This window comes from Ambystoma mexicanum, chromosome 4p, assembly GCF_040938575.1.
Source record: "Ambystoma mexicanum isolate Mex_15411 chromosome 4p, UKY_AmexF1_1, whole genome shotgun sequence".
Taxonomy (NCBI): Eukaryota; Metazoa; Chordata; class Amphibia; order Caudata; family Ambystomatidae; genus Ambystoma; species Ambystoma mexicanum.
In genome coordinates, this window is record NC_090927.1 from 230,231,561 (window position 1) to 230,256,487 (window position 24,927).

General features: G+C 45.2%; 1 protein-coding gene across 2 annotated transcripts in view; it reads left to right on the forward strand.

Annotated features, from left to right (window-relative positions):
• The window catches only part of PKHD1 (PKHD1 ciliary IPT domain containing fibrocystin/polyductin), a 4,356,595-nt gene that overhangs the window by 1,243,328 nt on the left and 3,088,340 nt on the right, over nt 1-24,927 (forward strand). The gene's annotated exons all lie outside the window — the stretch shown is intronic.

The window sequence follows — 24,927 nt, forward strand, 5'->3', positions numbered from 1 at the left end:
TTCAAAGCGTTTATTTTTTCTCAAGAGTGCAGTGATGGGTTGTACAATATGTGAAAATTCCGGGATAAATCTGCGATAGAAATTGGCAAAGCCAAGCATGCTTTGAACGCCTTTCACAGAGCTAGGCGATGGCCATTTGAGGATGGCATCCACTTTTCGCGAGTCCATTCGGACTCCCTTAGGTGTCAGGATGAAACCAAGAAACTCGACTTCTGTGGTATGGAAAACACACTTTTCAAGTTTTGCAAACAGTTTGTGTTGGCGCAATTTCTCAAGAACTGCCCAGACGTGCTTTTTGTGATCAGATTCCGAAGAGGAGTACACAAGAATGTCATCGATATATACGACAACACAAACATCGATGAGTTCCCGAAGGACATCGTTCATGAAGTTTTGGAAGGCAGCAGGTTCGTTGCACAATCTGAAAGGCATCACCAGGTACTCGAATGGTCCGTATTTGATGCGGAAGGCAGTTTTCCATTCATCGCCTTTCTTTACTCGCACCAGATGGTAAGCCCCCCAGAGATCTAACTTGATGTATATGCAGGCATCCTTCATCTGGTCAAGAGGTTCAGGGATCAGAGGCGAAGGGTAACGGTTTTTAACAGTTATCTGGTTCAATGCGCGGTAGTCGATACAAGTTCTGAGGTCGCCTTCTTTTTTTGGCACGAAGAACAAAGCCGAGGATGCAGGAGACTTTGACGGGCGAATGAAACCATTGGCTAGGTATTGATCTAAATATTGTCGCAAATGAAGATTCTCGGGTTCAGTAAGAGCATAAATCCTGCTACAAGGGGATTGTGCACCGGGCATCAGATCGATTTGGCAATCGTACGGCCTGTGAGGGGGTAACGTATTGGCCTGTTCTTTTTGGAAGACGTCTTGAAATTCTTGGCATTCCGGCGGTATTTGCAAAGTGGCAGGGGTTACTGTAGCCAGGCCTATATTTGGACTTCCTGGATAACAGGTTTGTGCACAATCCGGAAAGGTTATCCTCTTCGCTTGCCAGTCAATTCGAGGATTATGTGTTTCTAAACAAGGGATTCCTAGAATTACCTGAAACTGTGGAGCCTTGATTGCGTCAAACACAACAGCCTCCCGATGCCCGTCCTGATCCACTAGTGTCACCTCTGCAGTGTAATGTGTTACGGGCCCAGAGGCGATTTCGGTTCCATCTACTGTGGTGATGACCTCTTTACTGGTTTTAGGACGAAGAGGGAGGTTGATCCTGGAAGCCAATTCACGATTCACATAGTTTCCCCACTATCGATGTATGCCTTTATTGCATGCAACCGCCCAGGCTGTTCCGGATCTACGAGGACCATTGGCATGATGAAGTGCGAGGTCTGCGAGTTAGTTTTCAGGCTCGGCAAGCGGACCTCTACGTTTGTCGGGCGTAGGCGTTTCCCGAATCAGGTTCCATATGGTTCTTATCCGCGGCTCCTACCGCCTTCTGGGGCGGTTTTACTGGGCAATCTCGTAAAAAGTGTCCAGAAGCCCCACAATAAAGACATAATTGCATCTGCCGTCTTCTTTCACGTTCTTTTTGAGTTAAAGGTCCTTTAACCCCTCCAATTTTCATAGGTTCTGAAACATCGGCACCCTTGGGGTTAACGCGAGTCTTGACCAACACTCGTGTCTCAAACTTGGACTGATCTGCCTTTCTGTTTTGAAGCCTGTGATCCAATTGGACCACTAAGTCTATATATTCCATGCAGTCTTGGGGCGGATTTACAACTTGGGCCAGGACATCCTTAAGTTCTCCACGTAGACCTCGATGAAATAACGTGATTCTTTTATCCTCTAGCCACCCAGTCTCCACAACCAACCTATTGAAGGTTGCGATATAGGCTAAGAGATCCTGGTTACCCTGTCGTAGGGACAGAAGTTCGTTGTCCAGGGCCTGTCCCTGAGAGTGCCGAGCAAATAATCTTTCCATGCGTGTCTGAAAGCCTTGAAAATCCCAAAGTATTGGGTCATCTTGAGTAACCAGTGGAACTGACCAATCGGCAGCACAGCCGCTGAGATATGATAATACAAAAGCTACCTTGGTTTGGTCGTTAGGAAAGGCCCCAGGTCTGCAGAGGAAGTGCAATCAGCATTGATTCATGAATACGGCAAATCTTTTGGGGTCCCCGGCAAAACGTTCAGGTGGGGCCAACGGCATATTTCCGGGTAGATTAATTTGCACTGGGTTACTTGAAACCACTGGGGCGGGAATACCCCCTGAACCTGGTAGGGGAGTTTGTCCAGCCTGACCTTGCAATAGCTGCCTGGCAAGGTCATCAGTTCGTTCCTTAGATACAATTAGTTCTCTCCTGAGAGCGTTAGTCTCCTGACGAGCGGAATGCACTTCGGCCCATAATTCCCCCAATAGGTGGGCCAACTGATCAGTCTCAGAAGTCTCCATAGCGCCTGGGTGGGAAATTGTAGGAAGGCTTTGCGTTCTGTAACACCCACCTGACTCCCACGGAGACGCTAACCAGGTCTGGACTGCTGCGGCCTCTTCCAAGGTGATGCACAGAACTCGGAAGACCGACTGGACAGGACCCCCAAATCTCGCTTGTCTGACTCGCAGGAGAATCCTTCTGCAGATAGAGAAAGAGGATTAACTACCTGCGGAGTAGCACGTCGACCTCCCTCTTCCCTCTTTCACTCTCCTCAGACCACCTCTGAAATTCCCCGTTAACTCTCACCTTAAGGTTTGAAAGGACGAGCTCTCCATCCTGCTTCTGGTGCATGGGTGCGATTATATCCAGTTACTTCACTGGTGTTCGGATTGGTGAGGATCCAAGCTTACTTGACTTTCCTGGCAAGGTGCCGTAAGTATACTGTTGTAAAAGTTCAAGAGTTGGCCTCCTTTTCTATTTGCCTTTATATTCAGTAGTCCGTCTCTTATCCCTTTTATCACAGGTGCTGAGTGAAGATTTCGCGTAGAGGAAACAATTCGCCGAAGGTAAACTCAGGTGAGTTTATGATGGGTGGTTCCTTTAATGTCCTTATATTCACCCACTAATGCGTGTGTCTTTGTTCCGCACAGGGGCCAGGGTACGGTACTGCAGAAGAAGCGGCGCCGACCCGAGATGAGGAAAGATTCTCCCAACAATAATCAGGTAAGTGTTATGGCGAAAATCTGGCTTTCCTCAATATGTTCCTTTTGCTCACCTTTTGTTCTTCTCTTCCCCCTTAGGTGCAGGTATGCGGCGGATCGTGCAGATGGTCGCTAAGGAGCACAGAGATGCCTCGTGAACAGGTGAGTGGAACGCGGCGCTGCAGCGAGCAACGCGATGCGTCTTTAAAATAAATGTCTTCCCTTAGGATCGCCGGCGTGATGACTCCGGACTCCGGGTAGAAGCAGGTAATGTTCTTCTGGTAACCTTTTCCCTTCTCTTCTTTCCTTTCAGGTGTTCCAGGATGGAGGCGGGCGTGGCTGGAGTCAGGATGCAGGAGCAGACACGGTGAGCGTCCAGCTGCTAGGTGCAGAACAACGCGAAGCGTGAGCTGCTGTCTGGGCGTGGCTTTAAATAGCCCCCAAAGTAGTTCCAGGTACGTATTCTTCCCCGGCCACGCCCGAGTGGCAAAAAAGTCCCACAGGTAAAATAGTCCCTTTCAGGCCTCAAAGAGGTCTGGATCTGGAAACACGGTCTGCATCAGGTAAGTTCACATAAACAGTCCCTTTATGAGCCTGGCGCCTATGGCGCCAGGAGTGAGGTCCAAAATGAGCCTGGCGCCAAAGGCACCAGGACAGTGTCCAAAGGGCCCCTACTAGGGGTTGCTGGCCTTTTCCCCAGGAACATGATGTCTGCTTCCGGGGACGCTGGTCCTGGACTGGTTCTCTGGGTGTAGGCATAATGACACCCATAAAGCCTCCCCCCAACTTCGGCTTGACTTCCAGTCGTGTGGAAGTCGGGCATGTGGGATTTTTCTTTCTGTCCCTGTGAAGTAATCCGGTTGCTACTACCATCAGCGATTGATGCGACACGCTCTCCTTGCCAGTTCTGGTTAGAATGGGAAGATACTCCTGCCTTCTCCCCTGCTTTCTTTTCCAGTGTGGAGCAACACTCTGGATCTCTTGGGTTTTTCCTCCCGGGTCCCCAAGGAGGTCCTCCTTTGTGATTAGAAGTACTTGGTGCAATACCAGAAAACAGAACATAACGCGGTTATGAAAATGTTCCCACTACTGTTTCCGGGGGGATTTCCGCAGTGTGATTGACGCATGCATTCAATAACCATTGACAATATTCCCTGTATGTATTTAATGACCATCGTAACAATTTTCTTGTATGTAATCAATGACAAATTAATAATTCCTCTAGGTGTCCAGATTATCTCCCTATGGGTTTCCGGTAGGCTCTTCTATTTGCCGCAAAGTATGCCTGGGATACCAACTCTTTCGCTGGTTTATGTGGACCCACTTGTCTTCCCCTTCTGTCAAATTTCCCTTGGGGATGCAGATTCTGTAGGCGACTCCTGAGATTCTGTCCACAATTTCAAAATAAACCCACCAGCTTGGCAGGAATTTGCACTCCTTGGATTGGTTCCTTTGAAATTGTACAAGTAGACTCTGTCTCCTACTTGATATTCCTTTTTGGTTGTCTAAAGGTCATAGTGGGTTTTCATACTGTCCGCAGATCTTTCCAGATTCCGCTGAGCATAGGCAAAAGCATGTTGAAGGTGTTTTCTCAGATTCTCAACATACTCATGAGTTGTGGAGGCATTTATCAAGGTCTGCCCTTGGTTTCTATAGAGCAGATGCTGGGGTAACATCATCCTCCGTCCAGTCACAGCTCAAATGGAAACATTTTTGTTGCAGAAGACAGGGTAGATCTGATGGCCATCAGGACAAGGGGTAATCGAATAACCCAACTTGGCGCAGAGTCTGCCACAAACTTTTTTAATATGCTCACAACGGTTTTATTGTACCACTCAAGTCCACCACTAGAGGACACCCATATGCAATGGGTAATTTATTTTCTACCCCAAGTATCTCCCACATCTTTGCCATAACTTCGCTGTTGAAGTGACTGCCTCGGTCTGACTCGGTCTGACTCAGTCCTTTGGGGTAGTCCAATTTGCGAGAAGATGTGATTGATCATCAGGGCAGCTGCTGTTTCTGCCTTGCAATTTGGGACGGGGAGACATTCCACCCATTTAGTAAACAAGCATGTTACAGTTAACATGTACTTGCTCCCCCTAGAGGAGCGAATCACGGGCCCAATGAATTCGACTTGCAAAACTGACCATGGCAGTGTCACCCCCCTCTTTTGGAGTGATATTGGCTGAAAATGTGCGCACACAAGACACCCCTTCAGGTATTGGTCGAGATCCTGCCCCATGTGTGGCCAGTATGCAACCTCTCACAAGATTTCTAAAGTAGTATGAAACCCCTGATGACTGGCTATGGCCGCATCATGGCCGTGACTTAGCATCAGGCTTCGGAATGAGGTAGGCACTACCCACTGATCACAGCCAGATATGGATCTCCTCACCAACAAACCATCTTGGATTTGGAAAATTTTTGGACATTTCATCAACACACTGAGGTCCTCTTTCCTAATGCAATCGGTAACCATCAGGAGAAAGTTCTGGACTTCTGGTTTGGCTATCTCAGCGGCCTTCTCCAGCTGGGTGGAGAAGTCCCTGGTTAAAGTACTGACTTGGACTGATGGCTTCAGGTGGGGGAGGCAGTCCTGGTGGACTTGAAAGATCCCCTCATCCCTCCTGAAGTCACAGGTCACCTCTTCCTTACCATAAGGGCAGGAAGAATACAGCAGGAAATTCCCCCCATGCTGGCTGAAGATCCTGTCTGGTGTTGTGTCATTGTCGCTATCACTGTCAAAACAGTCATTGGGGATTGGTCCCATCAGTTCATTACCTAAATGTATGGAAAAATATCGGTCATCAACCGCCATTCCAATAATGGTGCCTGCACCCAGAGTGATATTCCTAAGATCGCTGTTATCCACCACTATTTGAATGGTGCGTGTTCTTTATTGACTAGTGTTGTTGGGTTTACCCCATCCCTTGCTGTTGGAGATGGGCATTGAGGTGACCATATGCATCAGGATTATGCAGTTTCCATCCTCTTTTAATTTTTATTTTAAGTGGGAATAGTCAGGTCCATTCTGGGATGGTGACTTCCTCTTGAATCTGAACTTAAACTGCATATGACAGCAGTTGAGCTGACCGAAATGCTTTCTGTGGATCATCAAAGTCCATGGGATTACGTGATAATCGGGACCAGGCTTTGAAGTTTATCAGGTCCAAACAAATGGCAAAGTGTTTGAGAATGTCACTGTCCAAATAAAATGCAGCAGGGACATCTCACACCACCCAACAGTTATGTAGTATACTTTTGTTGCCTATGGAAATATTTTGAGCATACACCTGCTAGGCAGGAGATGTTTGGAATATGGAGTTTCCAGGTCGATTTCCCACCTGTCTATCAATTTAAAGGTGGGAATGGCTGGATCCTTTGGAGTTTTCAGAACATGGCTTGGCTGATGAAGCTCTACCGTTGTTCATGCACACTCGGGCGAGAACAGAGTCCTTCCCCTCATTTAACTGAAAAGTTCTGAAGTTGTCCAGGAAGAGGGTTGAGAGGGATCTGGTATCTCTCCCCCCTTCCTGAATTCAGTTGATCAAAGGCCCTCTTTGACAGAAGGGTGGCTTGGGATCCAGGGTCCACAAGTGCCAAAAGTGGACATTGCCCTTGTATTTGCACCAGGGCATAAAATCTTCCCTCCTTCTCCTCAAGGGGGCAAAGATAATGTGAATTTTGGGCCAGTTGGTTGGTTAATTTCTTGACTCTTGATTCTGACACAGGGGTAGTTTGGGCAGGATTCTGTGTGGGAACTTGGGGATCTGTAAGAAAAATGTGGCAGTTGGATATTGGGGGAGTTTTGGGCTCCCCTGGTTCTGATTCTGGGCTGACCCCCCCTTTTGGAGGCATTCCCCAGAATATGTCTGGGCAAGGTGGCTTTCTAGCTTCTCATTCTGTGGTTCAATGATGGGCAGTTCTAACTCAGTCCCCACATTTACCCAGTCTTGAATAGGATCTCTCGGGACCCATTTTTCTTTGGGGGTTTTTCCCAGTCCCTGAAGGAGAAGACCTTTTTCCCAAAGTCCTCTGAGGACCCCTCTCCTTCAAACTGGAGGACACTAACCTCCTCCAAAAAATTGGTCTTTTTAGGTCCATTATTTCTCCTACCCACCCTCTGTTCCTTAGGTTGCAGACTTTCGGGGCCAGGAGATTTTGATTCCGTTTCCTGGGTTCCTTGGTGCTTTCAGAAGTGGGGAAGGAAGCTTCCTCTAAGGCTTTATAACCCCTTTTATCCCGGGCCTCCTCCTTTGGAACCAGTGGGATGTCAGGGTTCTCTCCCCGTCATTGCTCTCGAGTACCAGTCCCTTAGTTTGTGGAGTTCTGGCTGCCATGTTCATCTGAGGGGTTCTGCTGAGCCCTCCACATGGGACCCAGATCCTGTTACAAGTTGTGGACCTGGCACTCCAGTTGGCACACCCACTCTGGCTGGTACGGGGGTCTCTGGTCCATCCTAGGTGGATCACGGGAAGGGTAACTGTCCCTTCTCCCATAATACCCTTGGTGGGGATAGTTCTGGTAACTCTCCACCCTTGGCCTCCCCTCTCCCGGATAAGGCTGTCTGGGCTCAGGAAAGTGTGGAAAGAAAGGAGGGTTGTTTTGTGGGTTGAAGTTTGGCCGGTACCGGGGGAAGAAGCTCAACCCAGCATTTGGGATTACTGCCCTCCTGGGGAAAGTTAGGAGTGAAGCTTCCTGGATTGGTAGCTACCTCATTGGACCTTTCCCTTGGACTGGGGGAGTCCACACATACCCCAGGATGGGTTTGGTGCCCTTGTAACAGGGACTAATATAATCAGGGGAGATAAGGGTCCCATTTGTGGGATTACCTCCCTGACTACCTGTCTTGGATTGGCCTGAGGGCCTTCTGGTTCTTTGGCTACAAGGATTCTGCACAGGAATGTTTTTAGGCCCCCCATCTCCAGATCCAAAATGGGGGCAACCTTCACCTCTGCCACCTTAGCAGCAGCAGGGATGTTGGCTGGTTTGGGGTTTTTATTTGTATGTTTATTCTCTACAGGTTTCTGCACTTCATAAATATGGGTCGCCTGTTCAATGACCCATTCCAGTGATCTCTTCTCGTGAAAGTCTCTCACCAGCTGGGTCATGATGTATTTAGGGAGTGCATGAAAGAAGGTGTTTATGAACTACCTGCTGTCTCTGCGCACCCTCCTGGTGGTCTGCGCAAAGGCAGGTTGTAGTTCTTGCACAAATTCTTGTGGGGCCTGGTCTTCCCCACACTGCAGATTGCAGGCTGCTTTACGGGACTCTTGGGGATTCCTATGGACAGAAAAATGTTTTAAGATGGCCTCCCTGTGGGTGGACCATCTTGAGTGGTTCTGATCCCCGAGCCCCGCAAAGAAGCTGGAGAACATTGGATGCAACTCTGGCTACCTTTTAGATGGAAAGTATCCATCATCTGCTTGTATAACTCAAGGTGCGCCCAGACTGAATACTTGGCATTTTTGTGATAGGGAGTTATGATGCTCTTAATGGCCTTGATCTGTTTCAGGGGATCCTTTAGTAGAGCCCTCTTAATTTTGTTGGCCTTTTTGGTCTTAGTCACCCGAGTCCACTCATCCTCTGACTCAGAGGCACTACTACAGAAGTTGGCTATCTGATCCTCTAGGCTCTCCCTGACTCTCCGAACTTGACAAGGACTTACAGAATGTGGGGGCCTAGTTTCCTGGTGCCTGTGGCACTCAGCACAGTCTTCTGACTCTCCTATGCTCCCAGGATTGGCTGAGTACCCACCCACCCCCACTGCCCTAGCTGGAAAGAGGTCTTCGGGATACTCTTTTTGAGCTTGCTTTCCTGGAGTTCCCCACCAAATTTGACAAACTGGTCCTTTGGTAGGCTGTATTTTTGAGGATCCAATTCCCTGATTCTCCCCTCACAGGAGTCTTCCTGATCAGAGAGGCTAGCTCTAATGTTTGGGGATCTGTGCAGAGACGCCCGTCCATCAATTTCTGTGAGGAGCTGATCTGTCAGTCACATGTGACCAATTCTGCTGAAGTCTACCATCCCAATGGCCCTTGGTTCATATGAGCCAGTGGACATGAAGCTGGCAGAGTCCATTGTACTGAAGGGGTTAGAGAACCCTGATTACAGGGGTCCTGATTTTATGCTCAGGGGTTTCTCTGTCCCTCCCTACCTATTCAGCCCCTATTCCCTGGTGACATGCCAAACTCTGACTCTTTTGTTCCTCTATTAAGGCCTTACTGGTCTCAATGATTTGCACTTGCATGGCTATCTGTTTGTGGAGCCTATCATTCTTTTCACAGAGGGCCTCATTGTCTCTCTGTGCTTCCTGCCTGGTCTGAGAATACTGGGCCAATTTCTGCTGCAGGAGACTCACCTCCTGATTTTTATCATTATAGGTCTGGGTGTTCTTTTCCATAGCATCCTCCACCCGCCTGGATTGCTTTTGTAGCTTCTCATACTGGGTTCTTACCTCACTGAGCTCCTGGTGGGCCATCTTTCTTTCCTCTAGGTTGGTTTTTAATTGGCTGACTTCCTGGCCTAAGGCGTCCCTCTCCTGACTTAGAGTTCCCCTCTGTTAAGCCAGGTTGTCCCTTTGTTTTTTAAATGCACTAGATTTCTGGCGCTCCTCATTAAATTCACCTTGAGATTCTAGGTCTTTAATAAATAATTTATTATTTTCCTCTTTCAAGGATTCTATGTGGTTCTGTAAGGTGACTATCTGTTCTGAGCAGACTCTATTATAATTTAATTGATGCGCCAGTTTCTGTTGAGTCATCCCTTTCCTGACAATCATCTTTCAGTGCCTGAACTTGGGTATCTTGCTCTGCCTTCTCTTGCTTTAGAAGAGCCAGATCTTCTTTTAGTTTTGTCAGATACTGCCTAGCTTCTGTTTCTGATGCTTGGCTCTTCCGTAGCCTTTGACCTGTAGAGTCCAGATCAGTTTGGATTGTCTCTAGTGTTTCCACTTACTTGTTTGCCAGAACTATGTTTTCTGCATGCTTTTCCTCCATTACCCCTATGTGGAGGTACAGGTAGGCCACTATTCTGGCAGTTTTACACTGCTCCTCTTTTACTTTTTGGGGCCATGTACAATGACTAAGCGCTTGGTGAAATGGGCCCTTGTCCTGCCATGTATCTAGGTCTATGGCAGTGACCTGTTCTTTGATTTCCTGCAGCCACAATTGTTGATTCTGTTCTGGCCACTCACCCCTGACAAACAGTTTGTGCAGTGGGTGTTCCCTAGCCATATTAAATTCTACTGGGATCGCCATTTTAGAAATATAAATTTCCTTAAGACTTATTTCAGGGTTAATTTACTTTTACAAACAGGCCTGATTTTTGGAGTATTTATTTTGAGAGGTGCTTGCACAGTGTAGCACAGTACACCAACCAACAAGGTGTCTGTACCCTTCAGGCTAGTATGCTGTGTTAGACTTTCACGGGGTGTTGCTCAAACTCAGAATCACGGCATGAGCCCCCAAAATCTGTTAAGGATTTCAAACATGCAATACACCCGGGTCTCACCTAGCATGTAATGCACAGATGAATTACTTATTTATTATGTCTATAGGTTCAATATTCTGAGTGATATACCACTCATATCACACCTGTCTCAAAATACCCCCCAGGTCACACTGGACCCGGAATCAGGCTAGTTGGTAAAAGTAAATATGTATTTATTTATTTAATATTCAAATCAAACACATTTTTTTATATATATATGGGGCAGCAATCACCAAGTGGTGACAATACAATTCAGAAAATAAGTAAAGCAATTGAATTCACTTAATGCAGAATAGAAAACACAGGAAAAAGAACAGTTTTGGTTTGTGAACAGACAGCTCAGAGCTGGGGGGAAATCCGCCAAAGCCAAGATCTGGTGGACCCTTAAATGCGGCGGTAATAGCGCTACCGCCGTATTTAAGTGTTATCGCCAGACTCGTGATGAGGCCCAGTGTCTAGAGTTTGAATGCCATCTTCCCTCCCCAAACAAGAGAGAAAACCGTTTGTGGAAATTGACACTTTTTAAAATGACAGGTGAAAATGGCTTTGTGAAACAAGGAAAAGTGTGCAAAAATGCTTAAATTGATAGGAATTCTTATGACAGCAACACTAAACAGGTCCTAACAAACATGAGCTACAAGATAAACAACAGTACACACTTTAGATCAGAATGGAAGTGTGGAAATACTTTGAATGAGAAAAAGAAATGTGGGAAACTTTTGCAAAATTTGAATTCGCAGTAAAATTTCACTATGTGATTTTTAAAAGAAACTGGTCAAATACACTGCTCTGGCATGAACATTAAAACAGAAATCAGTTCTGACAATTACAATTATGCTCTAAACTAGGGTTTTTAGGCTGGTTACTAGTTTGAAACACAGCAAACCTCAGAGTGGTCTGCGGAAACCAACCCCAGCACCTCCGTGTCCACCTTGGAGGACTCCGTCGGATTACCCGTGGGATGATATTAAGGGTTTAGTATTTTCAAATGACAAAAGGATTTTCAAGAAATTATTACTATTACAAGTAATCAAAGCAAGGTTTCAGACTGGTGTGACACTACTACACGTTCTTAAGTTAAAGAGAGGATGAGCAATATACTATGGGTTACTATGATTTGTGTTGATACTTACAGTCCACTGTAATTAAGATTGGACCATTTCTGGTAATTGAATCGGGTCTACCGGCAGCAGGGCACCTCTGGCGGAATTGGATCAGCTGTGCGGTCTGGTCAATTTGGACTGCACCTCAGACTGGATTTGGATTGACCTTTCTGGTCACTGGACACAGTAGATTAGCAGGACGGCGAGTTCAGTAGGCAAGAATTAATGGTAGCAAGCAAGACTGGATCAGAATTAATTTCCCTTGAGTCTGGGCTGGTTGGATTTGAAAAGAGGACAGCAACAGGACCGGGTTTTGCAAAGATGTCTGGAATCAGCTGCAAGATGAAGATTTCTGGAACAAAGCGCTGAGCAAAAATCAGGATGTGGTCAGGAAGCCATGTATATTTGTGGTGAAGTTCCTATATTTATCCTACTAAGTGACATCACAAAGTTTATGGTAGGGGCAGAATTTCAAATCACCCCCCTCAGTAGTGAGTGGTCACAGGCAGTTTCCTTGCTCTGGTTGGAAATCAGAAAAGAGCTGTCATCTTTATGATATGATTTGGGAACTCACACATTGATTTGAACCACAATTTAAATTTTGCACAAATGTAAATTTCTAAAATGATGTCCCTAATAAAATCGGACACATACATGTCTCTTTGAGAGCTGTCTTTGTCATTCTGTGGATTCTTTTTCAATTTTAATCATAACAGTTTGGCCTAATAATGTCTAATTCAGTACATATCTGGGTGATTATCACTAGAGCATGGGTATACAATATTGGACTTGCAGCATTAATAGTTTTGCTACAATTAGGGGTTTTCTGTAACTTTGGTTCCTTATGTAGTACAGGGTTCATTAACGTCTTCAAAGCAAGGGTCTAAAATTAGATTAACAACTAGACATTTTTAGATTTGTCCTCCTTCATGTTGCAAAGTTAAAGCGTTTCAAAACGTAATCACAAATAGGTATTTAAACACCAAAAGTTCTGGGCAGTTTTTTTCTTTCTTTGTAACTTTCCTTTCAACAGGCAACAGCTGTCACATTCCTTTGATCAGGGAGGGGTGTCTTCTTCCTTGAGAGCGAAGTTCCCCTTTAGAGATCAGTAGGCAGTTTGTCATTGTCCTTGGCTGCGCCAGAGACAAACGTCTGATGAGCTCATTGTTGTCATTATGCGAGAACCTCCAGCATCCATTAAGCCTTCCTGTAGCAGGGGGGTGTAAACCTGTAATGTCATCTTTCCCAGGCTCGGCATGTCAAGTCATAATTAACCAGTTAACTCCAAACTGGGTTACTTTAAAATTCACTTTAAGGTGTTTCATTTCAAACATATACAACTGAACACACTTTATAAGGGATTTGGACATTTAAAGAATTAAGCCCTTTACAAAATATGCTTTTAAATAGGCGAATTTTGCAATTTCTTAAGGGAAAAAGCACATTTAAACTGAGTATTTTACATCAGAGTTTTGTTTGCAGCATACACATCTATTCAGCACCATTTCTGTCATTGAGTGCTGGAATTTGTTTGCAGCCTGGAAGTAAGTATTCAGCCTATGCTTGGAATTTTCTCTGCACAGCTGAGATTGTTGTATGTAGCCACTTGTATCCACATTTTTCCTGTGTAACTGAAAACAAACTTGCTGGACTGGTTTTTCATAAAATACATTTCTTAGCTGCTGTCAGTCAGTGAGGCCCAGTTGCTCTGAACCACCTGGAGGATTGGTGATTTCAGTACACTTTTAATTTCAATGGTTCACTTAAAGAATGACTGAATTTAACATCAAAACAGCACTTTGAAGGTTGCAATTGATTGGGGAAGCTGCATTTTAAAGAACATTTTCAGTTTTTAGCCCACTTCTGTGGCCTTGCTTCATGTACAGCACCCACTGGCATTCTTCTGCAGTGAGTTCTGCTTTTGCACCAACTTTGACTTGTGTGGCAGGGGTGTGCAGGCTTTGGTGATGGTGGACCATGCACAGTTTTGCAGCTTTTCTGCACGCACATGGGTTAGCATGTCCATGTTTGGCTGTTTCTTTACGCATTGTTGAAGGGGTGCAGTGGGGCGCATCGGCATGGGTAAAAATATCCCACAGAACAAGTAATGCTACAAACAGAAACTGACCTAAAAGGGAACCAGAAGAGTAATACAAGGTGTCATGCACAGGATGAAAACTGACACGATTACCGCCTTGCAGAAGGAATATAGATGCCTGAGGGGCCAATTGGAACTCTTTCATATGAAAAAAGCAGAAAGAGCATTATTGATCCTAGAATAATGATATTATGTCAAAGTGAATAAAAAAAACTGCCTCCTTATAAAACAGTTATGGGGGCAAAAAGAGGACTGCACCATTTTTATCATTAAAGACCTGCAGGGTAGACGAATGACCACAACAGAGCAGATTATGGGCCAGTTTACATAATTCTACACAAAACGATATACCTCTGACTCCCTTGACCAGGAGGATCAGTCCACATATTTATGGACAACTCCTCTAAAGGGAATCACACCGTTGGAAAGAGAGGGGCTAGAACACAACCTAGGAAGTGTCCCAAGCAATACACTCATTACCCCTGCGTAAGGCCCCTGGACCTAATGGCATTTCCTCAATCTTCTATAAAACATTTCGGACAACATTGGTCCCCAAAATAACCTCACTGTTCAACACGTTCAGAGCAAAGGGCATGATTACTCTGATGATGGAAGAGGAAAAAATTGGTGCTTTTCCCAAAGCCGTATAAGGACCCTACCTTATGTGGATCTTACCATCCAATAATTCTTATCAGCTTGGATGCCAAGCTATATATCAAAATCTTGGAAGACCTTCGATATCACTAGGCAAGTTTGTCACTCATCGAAAAGGTACATAAGAAAGGTCTTCCTGCCATTCTGGTGATGCTCAATGCAGAGAAGGCCTTTGATCGAGTTAAATGTTTTTTTTCTGTTTTGAACTATGAAACTACGAGCCGTTAACTGAATCGGTTAAACAACATTTAAATCAGTGGAGACCGTTGACGCTATCCTGGCTTGGCATGTTTAAGTAAATAAAAATGGTCATTCTCCCTAGGATATTATTCCGAGCTCTGCCAGTTCGGGCACCACCGACATTTTCAAATAAACAAAACAAAATGACAATAAACAACGTAGATTAGCACTGAACAAATTGATGGCAATGCACCACAAAGAGGGGGGGTCTCTCTTCTGAACTTTTACTCTTTCTTCATGGGGGCCATAATTTGGGTACTCAAAGTTTGGCTGTTGGGGAACACGGGGAAGCCCTTGTGTAGAATAGATAGGGCAGTTACAGAGAAATAATTGTTGGAGGTTCTCTGGCTAACAGATTTGGATAGACCATCCAATATGCAACTGAGTAAGATCACAACATTAATGATGGATTTGTGGGATTCTATAGTAAGAAAATAAAGGATCACTAAATTCCCTTCTCCATTTACTCTGATATTCCAAAACCCCCAATTTACCCCAGGCATGGAAAGGGGAGCATATTCCCAATGGATTTGGCTGGCATACCTCGAAATGAGAGACATGCTACAGGGACAGGTAATAAAATCTTTCGAACAATGCAAAGCAGACTTTGGAATAGTGGAATGTAATATATTGCGGTACATCCAAATTCGGCATTGGCACACCAATCTGTCAACAAATTTGCAGCGTGTTCACTCCCCTGGCGAAATCCATTGCAACAAATACATGGGATAAACATTTGATCCCTTTGCTTTATAAAATCCTCACAGAGGGTCAACCACAGCCCAGTTGCCCATATATATCAGAATGGGAACGGACACTGGGTCACCCAATTTCTCTTGACAGGTGGGAGCAACTATGGTTGAATGTTGTGAAACTCCCCCCCGGGTGATACAGGTGAGAGAGATTTGTCTGAAAATGGTGGTTCAATGGCACTATACCCCAGTGAAATTACACAGATTGGGTATCATGTTGTATTATATGGAAAATCAATAAACATATTTAAAAATCCACCGGCCTTGTCAAGCAAATATTAGAGCCCCTTTAAGCTAAGGGGGGAAGAATAGGGAGATGTCGAGAGGGGGACTGTCACAGCAGGAAGGATCCCAATGTTCACTCATTTCCTTGTGCTGAACTGTTTATGTTCAGACCATTCAAACCTTCTACGTTTGTTCTATTTATCATGGAACACCTGCAACCAATGGCAAGAATACGGCCCCATCGAAGGAGAAACACGTACCTTTGCCAGGACAATGCAGAGGTCAACCATTGAGGAATAGCTAGCTGCCAAGGAGAGATGAAAGAGCTGTGCCAGGAGTGTGAAGTGTGCCAGGAGAATGAGGGAGCAGCCACATCCCTAATTCAACCAAGAGGCCCCCTAGACCACCTGGAACCAACTGGGGAGTATGAACCACCATCCCCATATAAACATATAATGCTGAAAATGTGGCCATTGCATATCCTCTTCTTATACATTTCCATTGCACATACACACCCCTGATGGGCAATACAGAGTTAGATTGGCCAGAGAAAGGTATCCAATCCTCATAGGAGGAGGGGGATTTAAGAAAGGTACAGTAAACAGGAAGTGTGTTTTTTTCAGTTGAGGTCAGAGATGGAGGCGGAGGATGACCATAAGAGCAGCAGTAAGAAAGAGGGAGCAGTGGCTTGTGGAGGAGATTCATGGAACAGAAGAGGTCTTGGCTTAGAAGTGGAAGTGGTTCCGCAATATGAGTGTGTGTGTGTGTTTGCCAAGTGAGAGGAGAGGTTAGTGTATGGAGTGCATGTGAATTGAATAGTACAGGGTGAAAGGAAGATATCTGAGTAGTACTGGGTGCAGAAGAGTAGTAGTAGGGAGGAGGGCAGTAGTGTGAAGGGAGGAGTAGTAGCATGGAGGAGAGGAGTAATAGTGAAGTGGAATTGAGAGAGAAGTAACATCAAAGGGTGTAGGTAGTATTGTAAGCGATATTCAATCAACACTATCAATGCCTAGTCTCGGATGCTGAGGAAAACCCTTATTGATGTATTTTTATTTCCAGTTCAGTACTCTGGATGACAACCCTTGTATAACACCCCCCTCTTAGAATCCCCCTGACCCCACTGAGCCAAGAAGTAGGTTTGTTTTGCAAATTAAAAGGTTTATTTGAAAAATTAAACAATATATATATATATATATATATATATATATATATATATATATATATATCACACTTTTATAATAAATTAATATCTGATAGTACACTTAGACATATGATGTTGATCAACAATGGGTAATCTGGCACTAGCACACTTCTTTACAATCAATGAGGAGTTAGTATAGGATGGATAAAGTAGCAAAAATACTTTTTCTGGTTTCAAGGGAAAAGCAATGAGGAATAAAATGCAGTACAGAAATACTTGATATGATTTTAGCAAAAGATAAGATAATCACTTTTTCTCTGGCAATTCAACCCCCTCCCCTATGCAATGTAAGAAATGGAAGGAGATGGAAAGTGGAGCACACAGTTCTCAGGAATGCAATCAAATACAACACGAAATTCAGTTCCCCCCCCAGCAAGCTTAGAGGAAACAGGTAGGAGTTTGAAACACAGGCCTAAAATGCTTTTAAATGTGATGGCAATGGATGGGAAAATGTGCCAACTGATTTTAATTCCCTCATGAGATTCAGGGTGAGTGGGAGATGCGTGTTGGTATTAGTTCAGGCTCACTTTAGCAATGCTCTATGAGTTATTACCAAGTTGCAAACGGATTTTAACAAAAGAAAGAATGGAGCTGCTATTTTGACAAGTAGAGAAATTGAGCCAAAATCGCAAACCGCGGTAAATTTCGCGAGTGCGTAAATCGTGATTGCTGAAAAAGTATAAGGAGTAGGAAGTCGTTTCTAGGCTTAGATTCTAAGCTTTCAGAGGAAAGTTAAATCTCGTTCCTAGCCCAAACGGTTCCAGAGATACAGATGATTAAATAAAGGTAGATTTTCGGATTTAAAGTAAAACTCAAAATGACAGGTGACAGCTTGCAGCTTCAGAATTGACAGGTGACAGTTGTGCAGCTTTACAAATGACAGATGACACGATTTCTAGGAGGCTGTTCTACTTAGGTTAAATAGTTTGGATTAGATTATTTTAACTAAGAGATTGATTCTGCACAGTTCTGCTACGTACTCACAATATAAATTAGAACTAGGCCTCGTCACGGATCTGGTCAACACGTCCGGCTGCGGTTCTGTCTGGTCGGCGGGTCAATCAGGCACCGGTTCTGCTCTGCTCTGTTGGTCTAGCCTCTCTGGATTCTGGATGTAACACTGCTTTCTGGGTACTGCTACAGGTTCTTGCAAAAATTCTCGGCAAAACTTCAAACAGCTCGCCCGGCTGTTGAATAGTTTGGTTAGTTTTGAGGCCTGCTGAAGAGGATTCAGCTGGTGGATTCAGGCCTCTCTGCTACAAATTCTGGAGTTAATTTCTGCTACAGGTTCTGGAGATTGATGGATTTGAAGTCTGGATCTGTGGATGTGAAGTCGTCGGTCAGCATGCTCCGCAGCAAATGGAATTGAATGTCCCTACCTGTCCCAGCAGTCTCTTTTTATGTGTTTTGGAAAGTGGGTGTGTGCGTTGGTCATAACTAAACCTGCCCCTCTCACTTATCATTGGCCAATTCCTCCTCTCTCCCTTGATTGGGGGAAGGAAATGTGAGTCAGAGTGATGCTGTAGGTTTTATGGTCAGAGGAACCTCCCCTTGTCAGATTGCACACAAATCTATTTCTGACCCAAATACATATTTATCTATGTACCATTTTTCTAATATTATAGGTCCAGTTAACATATTTTCTGTAGAACCAAACCATCCCATCCCTGTCTTTGTACGATGTCATGTCCACTGATGACGGAATTCTCCCCTTTTCATCCAGATAACGACCTCTAAACCTTTCCAGATTTTACAAAAATGTGCACCAGGGATATGGGTTACAGATGATAAAGTGTCAGATTTTTAACATGCATACATTTGGAGTGAGACCCTATTTTCTGCTAGCAACCACCCAGAATACACCACAGGGTCCTAAAATGTTCACAGAAAAATCACAAAAATAATGATATTACTTATATAATTCTGACAAGCCCGCACTATGAGTTATATATCTTTTTAAAATTATGCTCTGGTCAAAAAGGGGTGTGGCTTCCCACATCACAGGGTGGAATAACTGGTTTATCCACTTCCCCCAAGCCAGCTTGTTCACAGAGGCACAGCTGCCCCCAAGTTTCTCCCAAGAGGAAGCTATTTTACGACGCCCCCAATATAACATTTGCCTGAGTCCAGGACAGGCCTTCGTTCAACTCTCTGTAGTCCCCAGCTGCTCCACCCCTAATCTAATCAGAGAGGTGACAACTCCTTTTGGCAAGGGGAAGAGTGGCTGAGCAGGTTTCAACTCCTGTCAGGGGTAGTTGTCAGGCAGAATCCAGTTTCATTAAGCCAGGTTTCAGCTAAATGTCACTTTTTGTTCCCAGTTTTCTACATTCAAATCAAACTGACAATTTTTACCTATACATTAAATAATTACTTCCTTCAAGTCATTTCAGAATATAGTTTTACATTGTATCCACCTCTTAGCAAGTCTTTCCTTGGTCTGGTTTTGTTTCATTTGTTCAGTTTTACACAAAAGTCTGGTGGTTTTAAAACGCTGGCTTTCTGATAGTGGTGAGTACTGCTAATGCAACCATTTTTGGGATTAAGAAAATGAATTCCCCACAGTTCTGAGTTGCTTTTTTGGCAATCAGCATTGCCATTCCCAATGGTTTCAGGCTACTGTGTGTGTAGCCCAATGGTGGTTTTATGCAGTGCCCTCCTGTGCTCACAACATAGGCAAAAATGGGTGGTAGCCTATTCTTCATGTTTTCCCTGTGCACTCTCTGGGGAGTTCTGGCCATCATGATGTTTTCCATGCCAGTACTGCACAGTTTTATGGTAGGGCGTGGATTCATGGGTAAAAACATTCCACAAGCCCCGCCTCTTGCGATGGCCATTCTGTCCTTTCGCTGATGGAACTGGCAAGATCTGGGATGTTCGCCTCCTCTTCTTCCAATTCCATGGATAGCACAGTTCAGCATCTTTTCCTCCCTCCAGTCGATCAATCAGTTCTCCTTGCTGGTCCTGATGGGAGGATTGGGCGGTACCCAGGCCCCTCGGATCTCTGCTCCTGGTCGGCCTCCGTGGTCAGTCTCCATGGTTTCATCTCTCCTAGGATGATAAAGCAAAGCGGCTATACCTATTCGTAGACATTTCTTCACCACTATTAATGGTGTGGCGCACATATAAATTTTATGAATCAGAAGATATGAACATATACATTTTCTTTTTTAAATTAGGAGACAAGAACATATATATATACAAGGATCACAGAATTTTATATGCTATATGTGGAATATTTTAGGGTTGGAACTGAATTACTCTGGAGCGGCCCCCTCTGGGATTCCAGTGGATTCCTCCAGTTGTTGCAGAGTGTGCCTGGGATGGCAACACTTTAGCTGATTTATATGTACCCACTTGTCTTCCCCTTCCACCAGACTGCCTTTGGGGATGCAGATCTTATAGGCAACAGGGGAGATCATGTCTATAATTTCAAACGGTCCCTTCCATGTAGGTAAGAATTTTCGCTGTTTGGCCTGGTTCCTTTGGAAATTGTATAGATAGACCCGATCACCCACCTTATATTCCTTTTGGGTAGTTTTCAAATCATAGTGGGTTTTCATACTCTCAGCTGATCTTTCTAGATTCCGCTGAGCATAGGCAAAAGCATGCTGAAAGTGTTTCCTTGGATTTTCCACATACTCATGAGTTGTGGAGGCATTTATCAGTGTTTGCTCTTGAGTCCTGTAGAGCAAATGCTGGGGAAGCACCATCTTGCGTCCCGTCATCAACTCAAATGGTGACATTTTAGTTGCAGATGAAGGGGTAGATCTGATGGCCATTAGGACCAGAGGTAACCGGATATCCCAAATTGGCCCAGAATCTGCCACAAACTTTTTTAATATGCTCACAATGGTTCGGTTGTATCTCTCCACTGCTCCAGAAGAAGCTGGCCTGTAAGCAATGTGTAGCTTCCTTTTAACCCCCAGTATCTCCCACATCTTTGTCATTACGCCACTGGTGAAGTGGCTACCCCTATCTGACTCAATCCTTTGAGGTAGACCAAAACGGGAAAAGATGTGGTAATTCATCAGGGCAGCTGCTGTTTCTGCCTTGCAGTTTGGGGCTGGGAGACATTCCACCCACTTGGTAAACAAGCATGTAACGGTCAACATGTACTTGTTTCCTCTAGACGAGCGGATTACACGGCCTACAAAGTCGATTTGCAAATCTGACCATGGCAGTGTCATCCCCCTCTTTTGGAGGGGTGCACGGTGCGTGAGGGATGATGGCTGAAATTGTGCAAACACAAGACACCCCTTCAAGTATTGGTCGAGGTCCTGCCCCATGTGTGGCCTGTATGCAACCTCTCTTAAGATTTCCAGTGTTGTGTGAAACCCCCTATGACCGGCGGTGGCCACATCATGGGCGTGACTTAACATCAGGCTTTGGAATGAGGTAGGAACCACCCACGGATCGTGGCCAGCTTTGGATTTCCTTACCAGCAAACCGTCTTGGATTCGGAACATTTTTGGACATTTCATCAACACTCTTAGGTCCTCTTTCCCAATGTAATCGGTATCCGTCAGGGGAAAGTTCTCAGGGTCCTCAAGGTGTTGGTAAAACTTACCAATAATTGGATCCCCCTTCTGAGCTGTAATTAAATCAGCATCAGGGGTCTCCTTACTCCATTGGGCAGTTAAAAGATCATTGTGAGCATTTGTCTGGGACCTAGTGATAGCAGTGACCTGGATTTCCCCCAACAGGGACTCTATTTCGATTAGATCCCCTTGGATGGCCCTGGTTTTGGCCAGCTGATCAGCTAAGTAATTTCCAGTTTTGTCTGGTCCCTCTACTTTGGAATGACCCTTGATCTTTTTCCAGTAGATGGTCATCCCATTCGATGTGACAAGATCATCAATATTTTGGATTAACGTCCCATGTTTCAGGGGTTTGTTATTAGCGCATAACATGCCTCTGGTTTTCCAGTTGACCAGGTGCTCCACGAACCCGTTCCGTACATAATCCGAATCTGTGATTATGACCAGTTTGTGGAGTTGATGCTGGACAGCAGTGAGGATGGCCTGATGCACAGCCATCAATTCTGCCACCTGACTACTTCGGGGACCAATTTTGTATCCAGCGGAGGGTTCTGGGAACTCCTTCACCCATGCATTCCCTACGCCAGCCACCAGTTCTTTCTCCCCGTCGTTGTCACCATGGTAAGAGCATCCATCCACATAGACAGTGGGCATTCCCTCACACTTGTCTTCTTCAAAGACTTTGTGTGGGGAATTAAGGTATGCCTCCATGTTGTCCTTGATTTTTAGACTTTCGTCCTCGAGACAGTTTTCTCTGGCACAATCATGCAAGTCAGCCAGACCTTGCGCGAGGGTACTCTTCTTGTTTTGGCCATATCTGACCTCCACAGGAAAGCCTTGCATTGACAGAATCCAGGAAGTAATTCGGCAATTACTCACATTTCCGGCCCGGATTCTGTCACTTTGGAGATATTGTAGAGGCTGGTGTGGAGTCTCCACTATGATGTGTTCCCCCTGGATAAACGGGCGGTAATTCTTCAATGCCCACACCGTTGCCAGGAGTGCCTTCTCACAATCGTTGAAATTTTCTTCCACAGAGGATAAAGTTTTGCTCGCATAGGAGATTACTTTATTGACCTTGTCATGCTTTTGGTATAATACTGCCGTCAAGCACGTATTAGAGAACCCCGTCTCCAGGAAGAACTCCTTGTTTCTGACAGGGTAAACTAGGCAAGGCACTTGTGAGAGGCTTCTCTTGAGTTGTCTTACTGCCTCGGATTGTTCTGGACCCCATTCCCACTTGACCCCCCCCCTTCAAGAGATGAATCAGGGGTCTAGTAATCTCTGCGTAGCCTTCAATGAACTTTCTGCTGTAATTAGTCAGTCCAAGGAGGCTCCTTAGTTCCCGCAGAGTTGTGGGGTCTTTCAGTTTCTGAAGTGCTTCCACTTTCTTTTCCTGGGGACAGAGACCCTGAGGAGTAATCTCATGCCCTAAGAAATTAACACGGGTTCTACACCACTGTGCTTTCTGAAAGGAAAGTTTTGCTCCGGCGGCCCTCAACTGTGTCAGAACATAATGGATCTCTGCTATGTGTTCCTCCACAGATGAACTTTTGATGAGGACATCATCTACATAAGCCAGGTTGCCCCTCGCACCCAGGTCGGGCATGGCCTTATGTAGGAAAATGTTGAATTCATTGCTGGAGTTGAGGTATCCGAAGGGAGTCCGGGTCCATGTGTACTGCTGGCCCCCATCTGTAAAAGCCAGTTTGTATTGGTCCTCCCTACTGACAGGCACGGTCCAGTATCCATTGGTCAGGTCTATTGCAGTGAATACCTGTGACCCCTGGATCTGGGCCAGCCCTTGGTCAATGTAGGGAAGAGGCCATCGGGAAGTATGGACCCGTTTGTTGAGCTCCCTAAGGTCGGCGCAGAGTCTCCACTGGCCGTTTGGCTTCAATATTCCCAGCACTGGATTATTGAAGGTGCTGTGTACTGGACGGATTATTCCCCGGGACTCAAGGTTCTTAATTATTTCAGTAAGGGACTCCATGGATGCGAGAGGCAAAACGATATTGCTTCACAAACACTGGAGTCATTCCAGGGTCCGTGGGAATTGTTGTTGTGTGGATGTCGGTGCAACCACAGTCATATGAGTCTACCACAAAGAGATCTTGGAAATCCAAGAAAACTTGTTTCAACTTTTGCTTCTGTTCCAGAGTCACACAGGCATCAGCTAGGTTGACTCTCTCTTCCACCATCTGCCTGAAGCCTGGAAAGACTTCTGGTTTGGCTATCTCAGCGGCCTCCTCCAGCTGGGTGGAGAAGTCCCTGGTCAGAGTGCTGATTTGGACTGGAGGCTTCAGGTGGGAAAGGTAGCCCTCATGGACCTGGAAAATCACCTCATCCCTCCTGAAGTCACAAGTCACATATTCCTTACCATAAGGGCAAGAAGTGTACACCAGGAAGTTCCCCCCATGCTGGGTGAAAATCCTGTCTGGTGTTGTATTGTCCTCACTGTCACTGTCAAAACAGTCCTTGGGGATTGGTCCTAACAGTTCATTTCCTAAATCAATGGAGAAATGTCGGTCATCAACCGCCATTCCAATGATGGTGCCTGCGGCTACAGTAATACTCTGTAAGTCGCTGTTATCCACCTCTATTGGAATGGTGTCATGTTCTATGTTGACTAATGGTGTTGGGTTTACCCCCAACCCTTGCTGTTGGAGAGAAGCATTTAGATGAATATAAGCATCAGGGTTTTTCAATTTTTGTCCTCTTTTAACTTTCAATCCCAGGGAGAATTGTCGGGATCTTTCTGGGATGGTGACTTCCTCTTTAATCTGAATTTCAACTGCATAAGGTAGCAATTGAGCTGACCTAAATGCTTTTTCTCAATCATCAAAGCCCATGGGATTATCCGCTAATTGGGACCAAGCTTTGAAGTTTATTAGGTCCAAACTAATGGCAAAGCGATTGAGAATGTCACTGCCTAAGTAAAAGGCGGCAGTGACGTCTAGCACGACCCAACAATTATGGACTATGCTCTTGTTGCCAATGGAGATTTTGAGCATACACCTGCTTGGCAGGAGATGTTCTGAATTGGGTGCTTCCAGGTCCATTTCCCCTGTGTCTATCAGTTTGAATGTGGGAATGGCTGGATCTTTTGGGAGTTGGCGGAACATGGCTTCGCTAATGAAGCTCTTACCGTTGTTCACACACACTCGAGCGAGAACAGAGTCCTTCCCATCATTTAACTGAACAGGGATGAACAACTGCTCTCCAATTTGCTGATTATCAGCCAGGCTCTGAGCTGATTTCACATCTTTCTGGACTATAGGAGTGGGAGTTTCTGATTGTGGATTTGTAAAGAATTTCAGAGTGTTTTCTTCCAGCGCAGAATACCACTTTAAACAGGAAGGAAGGTTAATTTTCAGAAATAGAGAGGACCCCCCATCACCAGTCTGTTGTCCTACTGCTATTACTGTCACGTCTGGAATTTGGTTGCTCTGGAAGTGAAATTCTACTTGGTCAGATTTTTGTTCAACCATGTGGCATGTGCCGTTTAGACTAACATGGTTGACACTCTGT